Consider the following 17756-nt stretch of genomic DNA (forward strand, 5'->3'; position numbering starts at 1 on the left):
TTGTGATACATCCCAATGCTGGAGATTATTAAGAAAGAGTTGCCATCGCATTCGTGAGGAATATCATATGAATATAGGAGCCCGCCGTATCGGAAGGGATACCTGCATTGGAGGAATCCCTGGAGGAGTATTCACAAGCTGAATGACCCCTGGCTGAGCGAGTTTGATCTCTATAATCTGAGATCCATCTTATCCAGTAAGCGGCCTCTCATCACTTTTTCCGAACAGAAGTTTCAAGCCTTTTCCTTAGTGTTCAACATCACGGTTTATTTATTGGAGCACAGTATGGACTTGAATACACACACCAGTTAAATTGTATTTAAATATTTTTTCAGATATATTATTGTATTTGGTTGCACATTTTTATTTTAACCACTAATAATTACTAACTATTAAAATATAGGTATTGGAATTTCCTTTTAAATTTGTCTGCTAGTGAACGTAACGAATACCAATTAATCCGAAGTTACGAATTATCCGAAATAACGAATGCCGAATCTAAACAAATGGAACGGATCAAATTATTAATATATAACAATAATAATGATAAAAAGTTTTTATTATTGTTATTTATTATTTTTCATTTGTTACGTTCCATTCGTTTAGATACGGCATTTGTTTTTTCAGATAGTTCGTAACTTCGGATAAATTCGTATTTGTTACGTTCACTAGCAGCCAAATTTGAAAGGAAATTCCAATACCTATAATTTATTAGTTAGTTATTATTTCAGTATTTTGGAATTTTCGGGTTTTCGGGTTTTGGATTTTCGAATTTCAAATTTACGAATTTTCGAATTGCAGAATTTACGAATTTTTGAATTTATGAAATATGAATTTTCAAATATTCTAATTTACGAATATTAGGAAAAATAAGTTAAACGGTTTTTCGTTAATTCGAATGTTTCCATTGGATGGTTGGACAGTTTGGTTGAGGGCCCAACCAATGTGACTGTTATGCCCTGTACACACGAGTGGACTTCTCGTTGGACTGAACTCCGAAGGACTTTTCGACTGAGTTCCAACGATACAGACTTGCCTACACACGATCCCACCAAAGTCCGATCATTTCGAACATGATGACGTACGACCGGACTAGAAAAGGAAGTTCAATAGCCAGTAGCCAATAGCTGCCCTTGCGTCGTTTTTGGTCCGTCGGACTAGCGTACAGACGAACGGTTTGTGTGATAGGAATTGAGTCCGTCGGAAAGATTTGAAACTTGTTCTATTTCTAAGGTTCGTCAGATTTTTCGACAGAAAAGGTCCGATGAAGCCCACACACGATCGAATTGCCCGACGGATTCGTTCCATCGGACCTTTGATGCTGAAAAGTCCGGTCGAGTGTACGCGGCATTACATTCCCGGCACGCGCCGGAAATGTAACTGTTTTTTTAAATTGGTAAATTGATGGGTTTACTTCCGCTTTAAGAGTGTTGAGAGAAACCATTTACCAATGACAGGGGTTCTTACAATGATCAACTTTAATTTATTTATGTAACACCTTTGTCCCCCCAAAAAAACAAAAAAAATGTAGTCACTGCTTGTGTATCTGCAGTGTTAGTTTGGCTTCCGTTTGTTAGTGTATCTAAATCTGCTAGTCCGTCTAACACCCCCCTCCCCTCAGACTGACAATGCTGCTATCCAAAGGTTCCCCCTGTGCTCCTTCATCCAGGGTGGAGGCACTCTAATACAGGAGGAGTGTTACTGGTTAGATCACCAGGTGAAAACAGAGGGAAAAAAAAAAACAGAAAACGAATGCAGCCACAACATCTAATGATTGGTAAACTACAATATAATACATTTTTGGTTTTGCGTTTAATACCGCTTTAAAGTCAAAATCTCTCACCCGTATCTTTGTCCCAGCTCCGTGATCAGGTCACACATCTCCACTCCCAGTCCACTGATCTCCATTTCATGCTTTGCCATGTTGTTGTCCACAGACTGGAAAATATTTCACAGATAAGAGACTACGGCCAGATATTGTCTTAATTTTTGATCTTTTCATGCCCTTGTAATAGTTTCCAAAGTGCTAAAGATCCTCGATAAATACAAAATCTGTTTCCAGACAAAAACAATTATATAAGACGAAAACACAGAAGCCTACAGCTATTTTCTATCATTTCGCTGCTCCCAAAAGACTAAGCTCTGATGCAGCATTGATATTTAGGAAATTAATTCAATTTTCAAATATAATTAATTCAGTCAAGATGTAAATCTAAATTAGACTTCAAAGACCAAGACAAACCTTACGGTTTAGAGAAATGATGGTTATTGTTATTATACTGCTGGCTGTCTATAACCGTTTCACTGCCTGAGCCGTTTTTACATTTTTTTTACCTGTTAATTACTTCAGCCCTGGAAGATTTTACATCCTTCCTGACCAGAGCACTTTTTTTTACAATTTGGCACTGCGTCGCTTTAACTGACAATTGCGTGGTAATGCGACGCTGTACCCAAAAACGAAATTTGCATCCTTTTTTTTCCACAAATAAAGCTTTCTTTTGGTGGTATTTGATCACCTCTGCGGTTTTTATTTTTTGGGCTATAAACAAAAAAAAGAGCGACAATTTTGAAAAAAAAACAATATTTTTTACTTTTTGCTATAATAAATATCCCCCAATTTCTTTTTAAAAAAACACATTTCTTCATCAGTTTAGGCCGATATATATTCTTCTACATATTTTTGGTAACAAAATTGCAATAAGCGTATATTGATTGGTTTGCGCAAAATGTATAGCATCTACAAACTATGGGAAAGATTTATGGCATTTTTATTATTTCTTTTTTTTTTTTTAATAGTAATGGCGGTGATCTGCGATTTTTAGCGGTATTGTGACATTGCGACGGACAGATCTTTTGACACATTTTTGGGATCATTGACAATTATACAGTGCTCAGAGCTATAAATATGCACTGATTACTGTATTAATGTCACTGTCAGGGAAGGGGTTAACACTAGGGGGCGATCAAATGCTTAACCACTTGCCGACCGCCTCACGTCTATATACGTGAGCAGAATGACACGGGCAGGCAAAATCACGTACCCATACGTGATTGCCTTCCCGCGGGCGGGGGGTCCGATCGGACCCCCCCCCCGGTGCCAGCGGCGGTCGGCATTTGGCTAGGAGCGATGAGAGACGAGGGGGAGACCATCCGATTGTGGCCCCCCCTCGCAATCGCTCCCAGCCAATGAGGAACATCCCCTGCCTGTGTATAGTACACACAGGCAGAGGATGTGATGTCATCTCTCCTCGGCTCGGCAGTTTCCGTTCTAGCGCCGAGGAGAGAAGACATGTAAGTGCACCAACACACACACAGTAGAACATGCCAGGCACACAAAACACCCCCGACCCCCCCCCCGGTCGCCCCCCGATCCCCCCCCAATCACCCCTCCCCCCTCCCTGTAACACTGACACCAAGCAGTATTTTTTTTTTTTTTTTTCTGATTACTGCAGGGTGTCAGTTAGTGACAGTTACTGTGGTAGGACAGTGAGTGTTAGCCCCCTTTAGGTCTAGGGTACCCCCCTAACCCCCCCCAATAAAGTTTTAACCCCTTGATCACCCCCTGTCACCAGTGTCGCTAAGCGATAATTTTTCTGATCGCTGTATTAGTGTCGCTGGTGACGCTAGTTAGGGACGTAAATATTTAGGTTCGCCGTCAGCATTTTATAGCGACAGGGACCCCCATATACTATCTAATAAATGTTTTAACCCCTTGATTGCCCCCTAGTTAACCCTTTCACCACTGATCACCGTATAACCGTTACGGGTGACGCTGGTTAGTTGGTTTATTTTTTATAGTGTCAGGGCACCCGCCGTTTATTACCGAATAAAGGTTTAGCCCCCTGATCGCCCGGCGGTGATATGCGTCGCCCCAGGCAGCGTCAGATTAGCGCCAGTACCGCTAACACCCACGCACGCAGCATACGCCTCCCTTAGTGGTATAGTATCTGGACGCATCAATATCTGATCCGATCAGATCTATACTAGCGTCCCCAGCAGTTTAGGGTTCCCAAAAACGCAGTGTTAGCGGGATCAGCCCAGATACCCGCTAGCACCTGCGTTTTGCCCCTCCGCCCGGCCCAGCCCAACCCACCCAAGTGCAGTATCGATCGATCACTGTCACTTACAAAACGCTAAACGCATAACTGCAGCGTTCGCAGAGTCAGGCCTGATCCCTGCGATCGCTAACAGTTTTTTTGGTAGCGTTTTGGTGAACTGGCAAGCACCAGCCCCAGGCAGCGTCAGGTTAGCGCCAGTCGCGCTAACACCCACGCACGCACCGTACACCTTCCTTAGTGGTATAGTATCTGAACGGATCAATATCTGGTCCGATCAGATCTATACTAGCGTCCCCAGCAGTTTAGGGTTCCCAAAAACGCAGTGTTAGCGGGATCAGCCCAGATACCTGCTAGCACCTGCGTTTTGCCCTTCAGCCCGGCCCAGCCCAGCCCACCCAAGTGCAGTATCGATCGATTACTGTCACTTACAAAACACTAAACGCATAACTGCAGCGTTCGCAGAGTCAGGCCTGATCCCTGCGATTGCTAACAGTTTTTTTGGTAGCGTTTTGGTGAACTGGCAAGCACCAGCGGCGTAGTACACCCCGGTCGTAGTCAAACCAGCACTGCAGTAACACTTGGTGACGTGGCGAGTCCCATAAATGCAGTTCAAGCTGGTGAGGTGGCAAGCACAAGTAGTGTCCCGCTGCCACCAAAAAGACAAACACAGGCCCGTCGTGCCCATAATGCCCTTCCTGCTGCATTCGCCAATCTTAATTGGGAACCCACCACTTCTGCAGCGCCCGTACTTCCCCCATTCACATCCCCAACCAAATGCAGTCGGCTGCATGAGAGGCATTTTTATGTCCTCCCAATATAGTGTGTTTTAGTGCATTAAAATTTAAAAAAGTGTGTTTTTTCCCCAAAAAATGCGTTTGAAAAATCGCTGCGCAAATACTGTGTGAAAAAAAAAAATGAAACACCCACCATTTTAATCTGTAGGGCATTTGCTTTAAAAAAATATATAATGTTTGGGGGTTCAAAGTAATTTTCTTGCAAAAAAAAATAATTTTTTCATGTAAACAAAAAGTGTCAGAAAGGGCTTTGTCTTCAAGTGGTTAGAAGAGTGGGTGATGTGTGACATAAGCTTCTAAATGTTGTGCATAAAATGCCAGGACAGTTCAAAACCCCCCCAAATGACCCCATTTTGGAAAGTAGACACCCCAAGCTATTTGCTGAGAGGCATGTCGAGTCCATGGAATATTTTATATTGCGACACAAGTTGCGGGAAAGAGACAATTTTTTTTTTTTTTTTTTGCACAAAGTTGTCACTAAATGATATATTGCTCAAACATGCCATGGGAATATGTGAAATTACACCCCAAAATACATTCTGTTGCTTCTCCTGAGTACGGGGTTACCACATGTGTGAGACTTTTTGGGAGCCTAGCCGCGTACGGGACCCCGAAAACCAAGCACCGCCTTCAGGCTTTCTAAGGGGGTAAATTTTTGATTTCACTCTTCACTGCCTATCACAGTTTCGGAGGCCATGGAATGCCCAAGTGGCAAACCCCCCCCCCCCAAATGACCCCATTTTGGAAAGTAGACATCCCAAGCTATTTGCTGAGAGGTATAGTGAGTATTTTGCAGACCTCACTTTTTGTCACAAAGTTTTGAAAATTGAAAAAAGAAAAAAAAAAATTTTTTTTCTTGTCTTTCTTTATTTTCAAAAACAAATGAGAGCTGCAAAATACTCACCATGCCTCTCAGCAAATAGCTTGGGGTGTCTACTTTCCAAAATGGGGTCATTTGGGGGGGGGTTTGTGCCACCTGGGCATTCCATGGCCTCCGAAACTGTGATAGGCAGTGAAGAGTGAAATCAAAAATTCACGCCCTTAGAAATCCTGAAGGCGGTGACTGGTTTTCGGGGGCCTGTACGCGGCTAGGCTCCTAAAAAGTCCCACACATGTGGTATCCCCATACTCAGGAGAAGCAGCTAAATGTATTTTGGGGTGCAATTCCACATATGCCCATGGCCTGTGTGAGCAATATATCATTTAGTGACAACTTTGTGCAAAAAAAAAAAAAAATTGTCACTTTCCCGCAACTTGTGTCAAAATATAAAACATTCCATGGACTCAACATGCCTCAAAGCAAATAGCTTGGGGTGTCTACTTTCCAAAATGGGGTCATTTGGGGGGGGGGGTTTATGCCATCTGGGCATTTTATGGCATTCAAAACTGTGATAGGTAGTGAGGAGTAAAATCAAAAATGTACGCCCTTAGAAATCCTGAAGGCAGTGATAGGTTTTCGGGGCCCCGTACGCGGCTAGGCTCCCAAAAAATCCCACACATGTGATATCCCCATACTCAGGAGAAGCAGCTGAATGTATTTTGGGGTGCAATTCCACATATGCCCATGGCCTGTGTGAGCAATATATCATTTAGTGACAACTTTTTGTAATTTTTTTTTTTTTTTTTGTCATTATTCAATCACTTGGGACAAAAAAATTAATATTCAATGGGCTCAACATGCCTCTCAGCAATTTCCTTGGGGTGTGTACTTTCCAAAATGGGGTCATTTGTGGGGGTTTTGTACTGCCCTGCCATTTTAGCACCTCAAGAAACGACATAGGCAGTCATAAATTAAAGGCTGTGTAAATTCCAGAAAATGTACCCTAGTTTGTAGGTGCTATAACTTTTGCGCAAACCAATAAATATACACTTATTGACATTTTTTTTACCAAAGACATGTGGCCGAATACATTTTGGCCTAAATGTATGACTAAAATTGAGTTTATTGGATTTTTTTAGAACAAAAAGTAGAAAATATCAATTTTTTTCCAAATTTTCGGTCTTTTTCCGTGTATAGCGCAAAAAATAAAAACGGCAGAGGTGATCAAATACCATCAAAAGAAAGCTCTATTTGTGGGAAGAAAAGGACGCAAATTTCGTTTGGGTACAGCATTGCATGACCGCGCAATTAGCAGTTAAAGCGACGCAGTGCCAAATTGTAAAAAGTGCTCTGGTCAGGAAGGGGGTAAATCCTTCCGGGGCTGAAGTGGTTAAATGTGTGTTCCCTCACTGTGTTCTAACTGTATGGGGATAGGACTGACTAGGTGAGGAGACATATCGTTGTTCCTACTTACTAGGAACAAATGACAGCACATCGCGCATGGCCAGCAGCAATCGCGACCCCCAAAGATGCGCATTGGGTCCCCCTGCTGTGCAGCGTGCGCGTGCTTTCAGCGGGCGTGTGCACGTGCCTCCAGCGGGCATGAGCATGCCTCCAGCGGGCGCACATGCGCCCTCTGGCGGCTTTTAAAGGGAACCCTGTACCCATATGGGTTTCGCACTGGGGTGCCATTCTGGCCCTGTAAAAAAGACGTGAGCCGGTCAGGAACCGGTTAAAATGCACATTTTAGGCCTTTTAGGCCATTTTAGGCCTGAAGATTAGTTAAAATCATTGGACATTATATAGTATATAAAATCAAATTCTAACCCTGGAAAATAAAACAATGGTGGTTGCAATTGTATGATGTTAATCTTTATCAAACCCATATTTTCAGTAAAAAATACATTACAATTAACTTATGTTACCCACATTTTTGATAATATATAAACAATTACGTTGAGTTGCGTCGTTGTCCACAGGCAACACTTTAAAAGCCTTTCCAGCTCATCAGTTTAGAGTAAACCATGCACGATAACCTAATGCCCCGTACACACGGTCGGACTTTGTTCGGACATTCCGACAACAAAATCCATGGATTTTTTCCGACGGATGTTGGCTCAAACTTGTCTTGCATACACACGGTCACACAAAGTTGTCGGAAAATCCGATCGTTCTGAACGCGGTGACGTAAAACACGTATGTCGGGACTATAAACGGGGCAGTGGCCAATAGCTTTCATCTCTTTATTTATTCTGAGCATGCGTGGCACTTTGTCTGTCGGATTTGTGTACACACGATCGGAATTTCCGACAACGGATTTTGTTGTCCTGAAAATTTTATCTCCTGCTCTCCAACTTTGTGTGTCGGAAAATCCGATGGAAAATGTCCGATGGAGCCCACACACGGTCGGAATTTCCAACAACACGCTCCGATCGGACATTTTCCATCGGAAAATCCGACCGTGTGTACGGGGCATTAGAGTTATTGCTCACTCTCCGAAGCAAAATAAAAAATTAGGCGAAGGGCAAACATCACTGAGCTAACAGGGGAATCAAAGAGCTATTGGGTTAACCTTAACAGCAAAGGATCAGGAGAATTGAGGTTAAGTACCTGGATTGGTGAGATGGAGGGTTGAGGGAGGGGCTGCAATGTTGTCAAGGAACTCTGAAAATCTTCAAGTGTCTGAAGGCAAAAGACAATGAAAAATCCCCCCCCCCCCCTCAACTCCCCATGATAAATGGATTGGGGCTATTTGTTGGTCATAGTGGCCTGACGGTTGGGGTCTTTGGAGGCATTCAGAATTTATTGTGATGAGTAAGGACCCATGTATGTTATTGCGTCCTTGGTTTATTCCTAATTAATGGTGGGTTAACTGGGAATTTGGGACCATTTTGGCAGAGACTTGGGATGGTCCTCGAGCCAGTGTGTTGCGGCTGGGACCTTTAAGTGGTTCCGCAGATACAAACCTGTTGTTGGTTCTTTAGTGCCTCCAAAGATTGGCAACCTTGGTTATTATTGTTATTATTATTATGTTTCTGTTCAAGGAAATGTTTTATATGTTGATTATTTGTTTTATATATATATATATATATATATATATATATATATATATATATATATATATATATATATATATATATAGCCGCTATGGCCAATTTTCACTGCAAAGGGTGTTGGTCTGATCATTTTTCAGGTATATTTAGTAAGAAGACTACGGGAGGCATAGTGGCCTTTTGTTGGCAGGAGACTGAGGAGATCTGTTGTGCCCTAGTTAAGCATACGTGGCAATACCTAATATGTGTAACCTAATTGTATTTCTTATCCATAGGTGCACCTGATACACCCTTTTCCATTTGTATGTGCACATGGGGCTGGGGGCTTTACATTTTTTTGTTTTTTTTAAATAAATTTTATTTAACCACTTCCAGCCTAGGGTCGTCATATGATGTTTTTGACTTTGAGTGGGGATATCTGAATGATGCCTGCAGCTGCAGATATCAGCTTTTACAGCCGGTGATTCTGTGCACTGTAAGAACAATAATAGCAGCAGTTCAGCCACTTAAATATTCTTACAGGCGGCGGGAGGGGACATTCCCCCTCCCGCCGCCCTCCAGTGGTTCTCCGGGCTTACCTGTGCGATCAGCGAGCCGGAGAAAGAATCCGCCGCTGACAGACGTTGATCAGAGATTTCTGGGGCCCAAATGGTCCCCAGTCATCTCTATGACCTTTGGAGGTTCAGGCGCGACGTTATGATGTCACGCCCGGCCGTCGGAAATAAACAAAGACGAGAACTCGGCTGGAAAGAAAGAGATCTTTTTTTTTTTTTTTTTTTAATCTCCAGTCTGGAGTAGAGATGTGGGGTCTTATAGACCCCTGATCTCTCCATAAAGAGGACCTGTCATGCATCCATTTCTATTACATGTTTACATTCCTTGTAATAGGAATAAAAGTGATCAAAAAAATGTTTTTTTAAGAGAAAGTATAAAAATAAAAAAATTTAAGTAGAATAAACAATAAAAAAAAAAAAAGAAAAAATGTAAAGCGCCCCTGTCCCCATGTGCTCGTGCATAGAAGCAAACGCGCAACTAAGTCACACCCGCATATGTAAATGGCGTTCAAATCACACATGTGAGGTATCGCCGCGTGCATTAGAGCAAGAGAAACAAGGCTTGCATGAGACCTCCTTTGTAACTCTAAACTTGTAACCTGTAAAAAACTTTAAAGCGTCGCCTATGGAGATTTTTAAGTACCAACATTTTGGCGCCATTCCACAAGTGTGCGCAATTTTAAAGCATGACATGTTAGGTATCTATTTATTCGGTGTAACATAATTTTTCACATTATACAAAAAAATTAGGCTAACTTTACTGTTTTGTTATTTTTTAATTCATCCCAAAAATGTGTTTGAAAAATTGTTGCGCAAATACTGTGTGACATAAAAAGTTGCAACAACTCCCATTTTATTCCCTAGGATCTCTGCTTAAAAAAAATATATAATGTTTGGGGGTTCTGAGTAATTTATCAGCAAAAGAAATCAAGATTTATACATGTAGGAGAGGAATGCCAGAATAGGCCGGGTATGGAAGTGGTTAAAACCCAAGTTTATCCAAAACATTAAACAATAAATGTGAAGTGTCCCTTGTGCTGATGGATTTAGTTGAAATCTCCAACCTCTGATCGCCCTCCTTCATATTTTTTTCCTCACATTTTTGTGAGTTTAGGCATTTTTTTTCTCTGCCCTTGAGTTCCCATAATGTTATCCTACGTGCCCATGGACATTTTTAGCAGTTTAGTAGAAGGGGCAATTAGAGGAAGTTCTGAACGCCCTAAAATTGCTTTCAGGAGAAGCAATTTTTTTATTTTATTTTTATAGGTTCTATTTATTTAGTTTGTAGAAAAAATAGGGCATACAAAACAGAGCCTCTGGGCATTCCCCAGCTTGAAGGTACATAAAACATAAAGTATATAAGATAACTGTAGTAAACATCTACAACCAACAACTTCTGCTCTGTTCCACAAAACGAAAGCTGAACCACAGTATGATGTAGTATTTGCCAACACTTCATTCCTCGATGGAGAAAGGAGACAAAAAAAACAAAACAAAACAGGAGATTGCAGGCTCCATATGTCAGGGTTAGGTAATAAAAAAAGGCCAGACCGAGGGCCAGATTATTAGGATGCATTAGTATTTGGTGATTTTGTCCCAGATATTTCATACCTTGTTACATTTAGCGGGACAACCTGAGAGATAAACTGTAGGTAGCTTGATATAGGGAGAAGGAAGTATTGACCAGGGCTTTCAAAAAACTATGAAGGCAGCATCAAGGGACTTCCATTTTAAGATAAAGGCCTTCCGTGTGTAAAACAAAAGTAGGCCAAGGAGAGTTTTGTTTGCTCGTACGAAGGCTAAGGAACCCACCAAACCGAGCAAGCAGACCTCCAACGACAGCGTTATAGTAGTTAAGATGGAAATAAATTGAGTGACCTCTCCTCAGAAACGGTGGACCTTAGGGCAAGACCAAAAGATGTGTGGGAAATCAGCAACTGTACTAGAGCACTTGCAGCAATGGGGATAGGCACCTGGGTAAATTCTCTTCAAATGTTGGGGTGTGGGATGTCTGGGACATCTGCCCTCTATTTAGCATAGAGGCCTTCCAGTCCAACATGGACCGAGGGCAGGAGAGGCAATTTTGACCACAAAGACACCGAACACTAAACACACCTTTAGCACTTCAGCATTTATTCATTTCAATGGCCAGAATACATTAAAATTCTGGCCAATGAAATAAATAAACACCCAAACTCTGTTAAACTCTGCTAAACTCACCTTCACTGGAATTTTTTTTTACCAAAAATATGTAGAAGAATACATATTGGCCTAAACTGATGAATACATTTTGTTTTTTTTTTACATTTTTGGGGGGGATTTTTATTATAGCAAAAAGTATATAATATTGTTTTTTTTTTCAAAATTGTTCTTTTTTGTTTATAGCGCAACAAAAATAAAAACCGCAGAGCTGATCAAATACCACCAAAAGAAAGCTCTATTTGTGGGAAAAAAATGACGTCAATTTTGTCTGGGTACAACGTCGCACTACCACGCAATTGTCAGTTAAAGCAACGCAGTGCCATATCACAAAAAAGGGCCTGGTCATTAACCACTTCCATACCGGGCCTATTCTTGCAGTCCTCTTCTACATGTAAAAATCATAATTTTTTTGCTAGAAAATTACTCAAAACCCCCAAACATTATATATTTTTTTTAGCAGACACCCTAGGGAATAAAATGGCGGTCGTTGCAACTTTTTATCTCGCATGGTATTTGCACAACAATTTTTCAAACGCGTTTTTTTTTGGAAAAAAAACTGTTTCATGATTTAAAAAAATAACAACACAGTAAAGTTAGCCCAATTTTTTTGTATAATGTGAAAGATGATGTTACGCCGAGTAGAGTAGATACCCAACATGTCACGCTTTAAAATTGCGCACACTCATTGAATGACGCCAAACTTCGGTACTTAAAAATCTCCATAGGCGACGCTTTAAATTTTTTTACAGGTTACATGTTTAGAGTTATAGAGGAGATCTAGTGCTAGAATTGTTGCTCGCGCTCTAACGCACGTGGCGATACCTCACATGTGTGGTTTGAACAGCGTTTACATATGTGGGCGGGACTTATGTGTGCACTCAATTCTGAGTGCGAGCTACCGGGGACAGGGGCATTTTAAACATTTTTTTATTTTTTTTTTATTTTACTTTATTTTATTTTTTCTTACACTTTTTTTTTACATTTTTTTTTTTTTTGATCACTTCTTTTATTCCTATTACAAGGAATGTAAACATCCCTTGTAATAGGAATAATTTGTGACAGGTCCTCTTTATGGTCAATAAGACCCCACATCTCTCCTCCAGGCTGAGATCGGAAAAAAAAATCACGCGATCGCCGCTTTGTTTACATCCGCATGTCATAACATCATGCCCGGGCCTCCGACGATCATAGAGATGACTGTGACCAATCTCTATGGTCGTCATCTGGCGGCGGCCAACTCTTTCTCTGGGTCCCTGATGGCACGGGAGAGCCCGGAGAAGCACCAGAAGGATGGCGGGAGGGGTGGATGGACCCTCCCGTCACCTGTAAGAACGATCAAGCAGCAGAACTGCCGCTATGATCATTCTTATGGTGCACAGAATCGCCGGCTGAAAACGAGGATATCAGAATGATGCCTGTAGCTGCAGGCATCATTCAGATATTCCCACTGAAAGTCAAAGACGTCATATGACGTCTTTGGGCGGGAAGTGGTTAAGGGGGAAATTGTTCCGGTCCTTAAATGGTTAATTAACCCCCCCCCCCATTTGTTTTTTCTTTTTTCAGTCTGTGTATATTTGGGGAAATTTCTCTTAACTCCCTGTGCCAGACGCACAACAGGAAGTTAGAGAAAACCTCCCAAAATGTGGGGAATTCCTCTGTTAAACTGTTATAGATGAATAGAATTTCAAATGAAAATCCTTAAGAAAAAGTCTTAGGAAAAATTGTTTCTCAGAATATTCTCAGAACATTATTTTGTCTTTGGAAAGATTGTGTTTGCTTTTAACATTTGATTTTGGAATGAATGGACTTTACACTGCTGGAAATGTGTTCATTCAAGATACATTTTCCATCCTGCTCCTTCAAGTTTTCTCATCACTTCGGCCGAAAACAAATGTGGATTTGACCCCACCAATGATTAGAAAATCGAACAAACTTTCCTAGAACTTTCCTAGAACTTTCTTTCCCAGGGATGTTTGTTTGAAATTCTATCCATCTATGGCCAGCTTGTCCCTGGATCAGATGTCCTTATAAAAAGATTTCCCCTTGCCTCTTGTCCTGGGGACAACTTTAAAATTTTGGATTTCTCCTCACACTGTCTCTGTAACAATGGTCACCAGTTCTAACAGGGGGTGAAGCTCCCCAATGGGGAGACAGGTAGCAATAAAAACTTGACAGAGGATCCAACCCTTCCCCAATCTAAAACGAAATAAAAAGGTTTGTAAGCCAGTTCTACAGCAGGCTAGTAGCTGGCCCAGGTTGGGGGGAAAGAGTTAAGTGTTGTGTAATCAGCTCCCAAGATTTTTGATCCCAGCCAGCCCACCTGTGCTATAAAAAGGGGGAGGGCTGAGGTTCAGGGTCCATGTTTGGTGCTCTTCCTGTTTGCAGCTTATGGTATCAAGGCTGCTGCAGCCTGCTGAAGGAACTGAGATTTTTGGAAGACTTCCAAGTCATGGGGAATACCAGCATGGATTATCACTCATAGAGGTATGCCTGAGCAGCCACACAACTGTAGTTAGATTAGGGACAAAGACTTTGTTCATATTGAACTGTTATATGCTGTAACTTGTTCATACAGCTCATTCTGAGCCTGGTCTGAAGTTTTTCAATGGGTGCATGTGGGTTCTGATGTATCTAAAAAAAACAGGGTCTGTAAAGCACAAAGGGGTATGAAGTAACATCACTACAAAAGGGTTAACTTGGCAAGATAAGGAAGGGGAGTGTAGTTGCTAAGAGTAACCAAGCACAAGTTCAAGACACTTACAAGTACCTGATAAGAGTGACAAGTCCTCTGGTGGCGAGAGGGTTTAGGTTCCCTCCTTAGTGGTCAGTATCCAGTAGGAACTGGAGCCGAACCCATGTTACAGAGATCCATGGCCTGGTCACAGGGTACAGATGATGATGAGCATGCACGAGGTCTGCTCTATGTGCACAGCGGGACCCCATTCTGTTACTGGGAGTGAGGTACACTGGACTGGTGGCGTGGGCGCAGGCTCAGCATGTCCCTCCAAATGCAAACATCTACCGGCTACAGGGGAGAAAGTACTTTACAGAAGAACTGCGTATGTACACAGCGAAGGCTCATCTTTAAATCGGGGAACAGCCTTAATGTTAGACTCTTCACACGACCACAGTCTCCGCCTGGTCCCGGGCATTGATGAGCGTCCTCCACGTGAAAGGTACCTCCACGTGTAGGGTGAGTGGACCCCATCCACAATAAGGCATAGTCAAAAAAGAACTCTCTTTTGGGTTTTTCCGAGAGATACAGGAAAAATATATGTTTTCAGGGATTGCTTTAATTAGATTGATTGGATACAAGTTATATATACAGATACAGGGTAAAGATGCGGCACTGATAAAGTCTTAGGTGGGAAAATAGATGACAGGATTAGATTATCTGTAGAGCACATTTTATATAACCAACTTTCTGCAAGCCCGTGAGACCTCTACCCTGATCTAGGATGTTTCTAAATAAAACATTCCATCTGGAGCCGCTTGTAGGATTACCATGCATGAGATGGGAAGCCACAGTGTTTAGATAAAGAAAGCAGGCAGAAGCAGATTTTCATGGATATAAATCCTCCTCCCAACCACTAATGTCAGTTTTATGTCTTACTTTTACTACCATCTTTACTGTGGTACTTCTCATAAATTCCTTTCTGAAAACAGATTTGGGACCCCCAAAAGCATTGAGCAAGATTCATAAAGAAAATGAATAAATGCATCAAAGAAACAGAGATATATTGAAGGAAAGTGAAAACCAATATATTCCCATGCATGGTCTCTTATTAATAACTCTATTCTATCTACAAATGAAGTATATATGTAGTGGGACAGTATATATAAACCCTATCACTAACGTTAATTCCATTTCAAAAGTCTTTCTTGATATTTTTAAATTCGGTCTTTTTATTATAAGTCTAACTTAGAGAACCTGCCATAAAGGTCCTTGTTCAGGCCTTTGCTGTTATAGTCTTGGTCTGCCAACTGTCCTCCTGCACCATCACCCCGTAACATGGGATTTCAATGGAGACTACACATATCCATTCACTTCTGGCATTCTTTTCTTTGTTTTTGACATCTGATAATATGACCAGACTGAACCCTGGATCCTTCATATGCCTGAACCCATATAGTTTCTTACCTAGGATTCTCCTGAATACATTTTTAGTGTGTGCTCTAAGGGTTTTATACGTATAATAAGTGTGAATTTTCACTTATTCCCTTATATCCCTTTTTATTTAATAAGTAGCCCACCATGGCATAACTGTAACTGGATAATACTGTATAGAAGAAAATCTCCCTGCGACCGCACATCAAAACCATTCCAACAATCTGTAAAGTGTAGCAACCTCAGCCTGGGCTCCAACCAGGCCACGTCCCAACACATTTCGCTCCGCCCCTCAGAGCTTAATCATGTGGATCATGGGCGGAGTGAAACACATTGGGGGCGTGGCCTGGTTGGAGCCCAGGCTGAGGTTGCCACACTTTAAAGATTGATGTGATTGTTTCGATGTGCAGTCATGTTTTTCTCTACTCTGTGACGGTAGAAGCTGGGATGAGCTCACTCCCAAGCCAGCATTTACAGCAGTGAATACTGAGGACTTGCACCCCTTCTAAAGCCTAAGCGGCTCACATATCGGGTCTTTTTTGAATGATATTGTATACTAGCTATTTCCTTTTTTGGTCCTGAGTAAGCATGGGAATGTGCAAAATGAATTGACCAAATAACATCTGAGGAAATAACGTTATATAAATTGCCAATGGTGGCTTTAACTAATATTTTTAAAGGTGGTTAATGTGTAGCATGTATTTTTTTATGGTCCATTTGATAATATGTAATCTATTTTATACTTGTGCATGAAATATTTTTCTGCTTTCTTGTGTCCTGAAGTATTATAATTCAAAGTCCCATTTTATACAATAGACAAGTGGTTTTCAAACTACGACTTGTATGGTAAATCTGGCCCGCTTCAAAATTTTATAGAGCCCTGTCATATAAGATGAACTCTGATTGGCACCCTCAAGTAAGAGGGGACTCTGATGGGGTGTCATGGTCAGGGGTCAGGTTCGGAGACCAGTAGCTATAGCAGTAGAGGGGCTTAAACCAACCAGCTAGATAAGTACATAAACAGGTCACGCTGGTGGATGACATGGGTTTACCTGAGGTGCGGGATCTAAGCACTAACCGGCATTCACCAGAGCTCCTGATGGAGATGCATTTTGCTGCGTGTTAGTACCAGGTTGGGTTCCTCAGGATCGCCCCACCAGTAGGTGAACGAGCTGGGTCCAGTAGCAGATATAGCAGGTAGGGATTAAGAAGTCAGTAAACAAGCCAAAGGTTGGTAACAAGTGGTTGCAGGTTGGAATAAAGTGGAAGTGTAATGGAGGAACAAGCCAAAGGTTGGTAGCGAGTGGTAGTGGAGATAAGGACAACTTCAGGTACACAAGGAACAAGATATCTTCTCGAGAGAGCATAATAATGTGGCAAACAGGAAGTGCAAAGGTATGGCTTAAATAGGAAGTTCATAGGAGGAGCAAGGAGTTCAAGGTACATGGCAAGATTATGTAATTAGTCAGATGGGATGCTATCCAGCATCTCAGGTGGCTCAGCAAGAGGAATCAAAAAAGGGAATAAATGCAGACACTAAATTAACTAAACTACTATACAGTGTGTAGGGCCCGCAAATTGTTGTCTATTAATGTAATGCTATGTTATTCAATGAACAGTATTATAAGTTAGTATTTGACGCCATCTAGCTGCCAAAATTGTAAATGGACTTTATTTTATTTTTCTTCTGAAGAATGTGAGAAGATGATAGGAGGTGACTGTTTGTTTACACTTCACATTAACTTGACCTACCCACAATGCCCAGTGACCTCCCATGTGCATCAAGAGACTGAACTGCATTCTGGGAAGGCTATAAAAGAACTCGGCGCGGCCATCTTGGGTCTCTTGGGAACGCATAGCCAGGCTGTGAGGATCTGTGTGGAGGTCTGCAGCGGAGCGTGGCTTACATCCGTTGCGGAGCGATCCGATCAGCGACCCTGCAGCACATCAGTGAGCTGGACTGATGGCGAGGCAGAACTGAGAAGGATCCAGTGAAGCCTGTCGGAGCCATCTGAGGGTCCCAGGACATCTCGCTGAGCGGAGCAGAGCGGAGCAGCGTAGCAGTGTCGGCTGAATGGAAACAGGACCATGTGCACCGGAGCAGAACTGTTATACCCTGCAGACCTGGTTGGGTGAGAGGGCTGCTGCCCAAAGTTTCATTGACGCA

Source organism: Aquarana catesbeiana, linkage group LG01 (assembly GCF_042186555.1).
Source record: "Aquarana catesbeiana isolate 2022-GZ linkage group LG01, ASM4218655v1, whole genome shotgun sequence".
Classification (NCBI taxonomy): domain Eukaryota; kingdom Metazoa; phylum Chordata; class Amphibia; order Anura; family Ranidae; genus Aquarana; species Aquarana catesbeiana.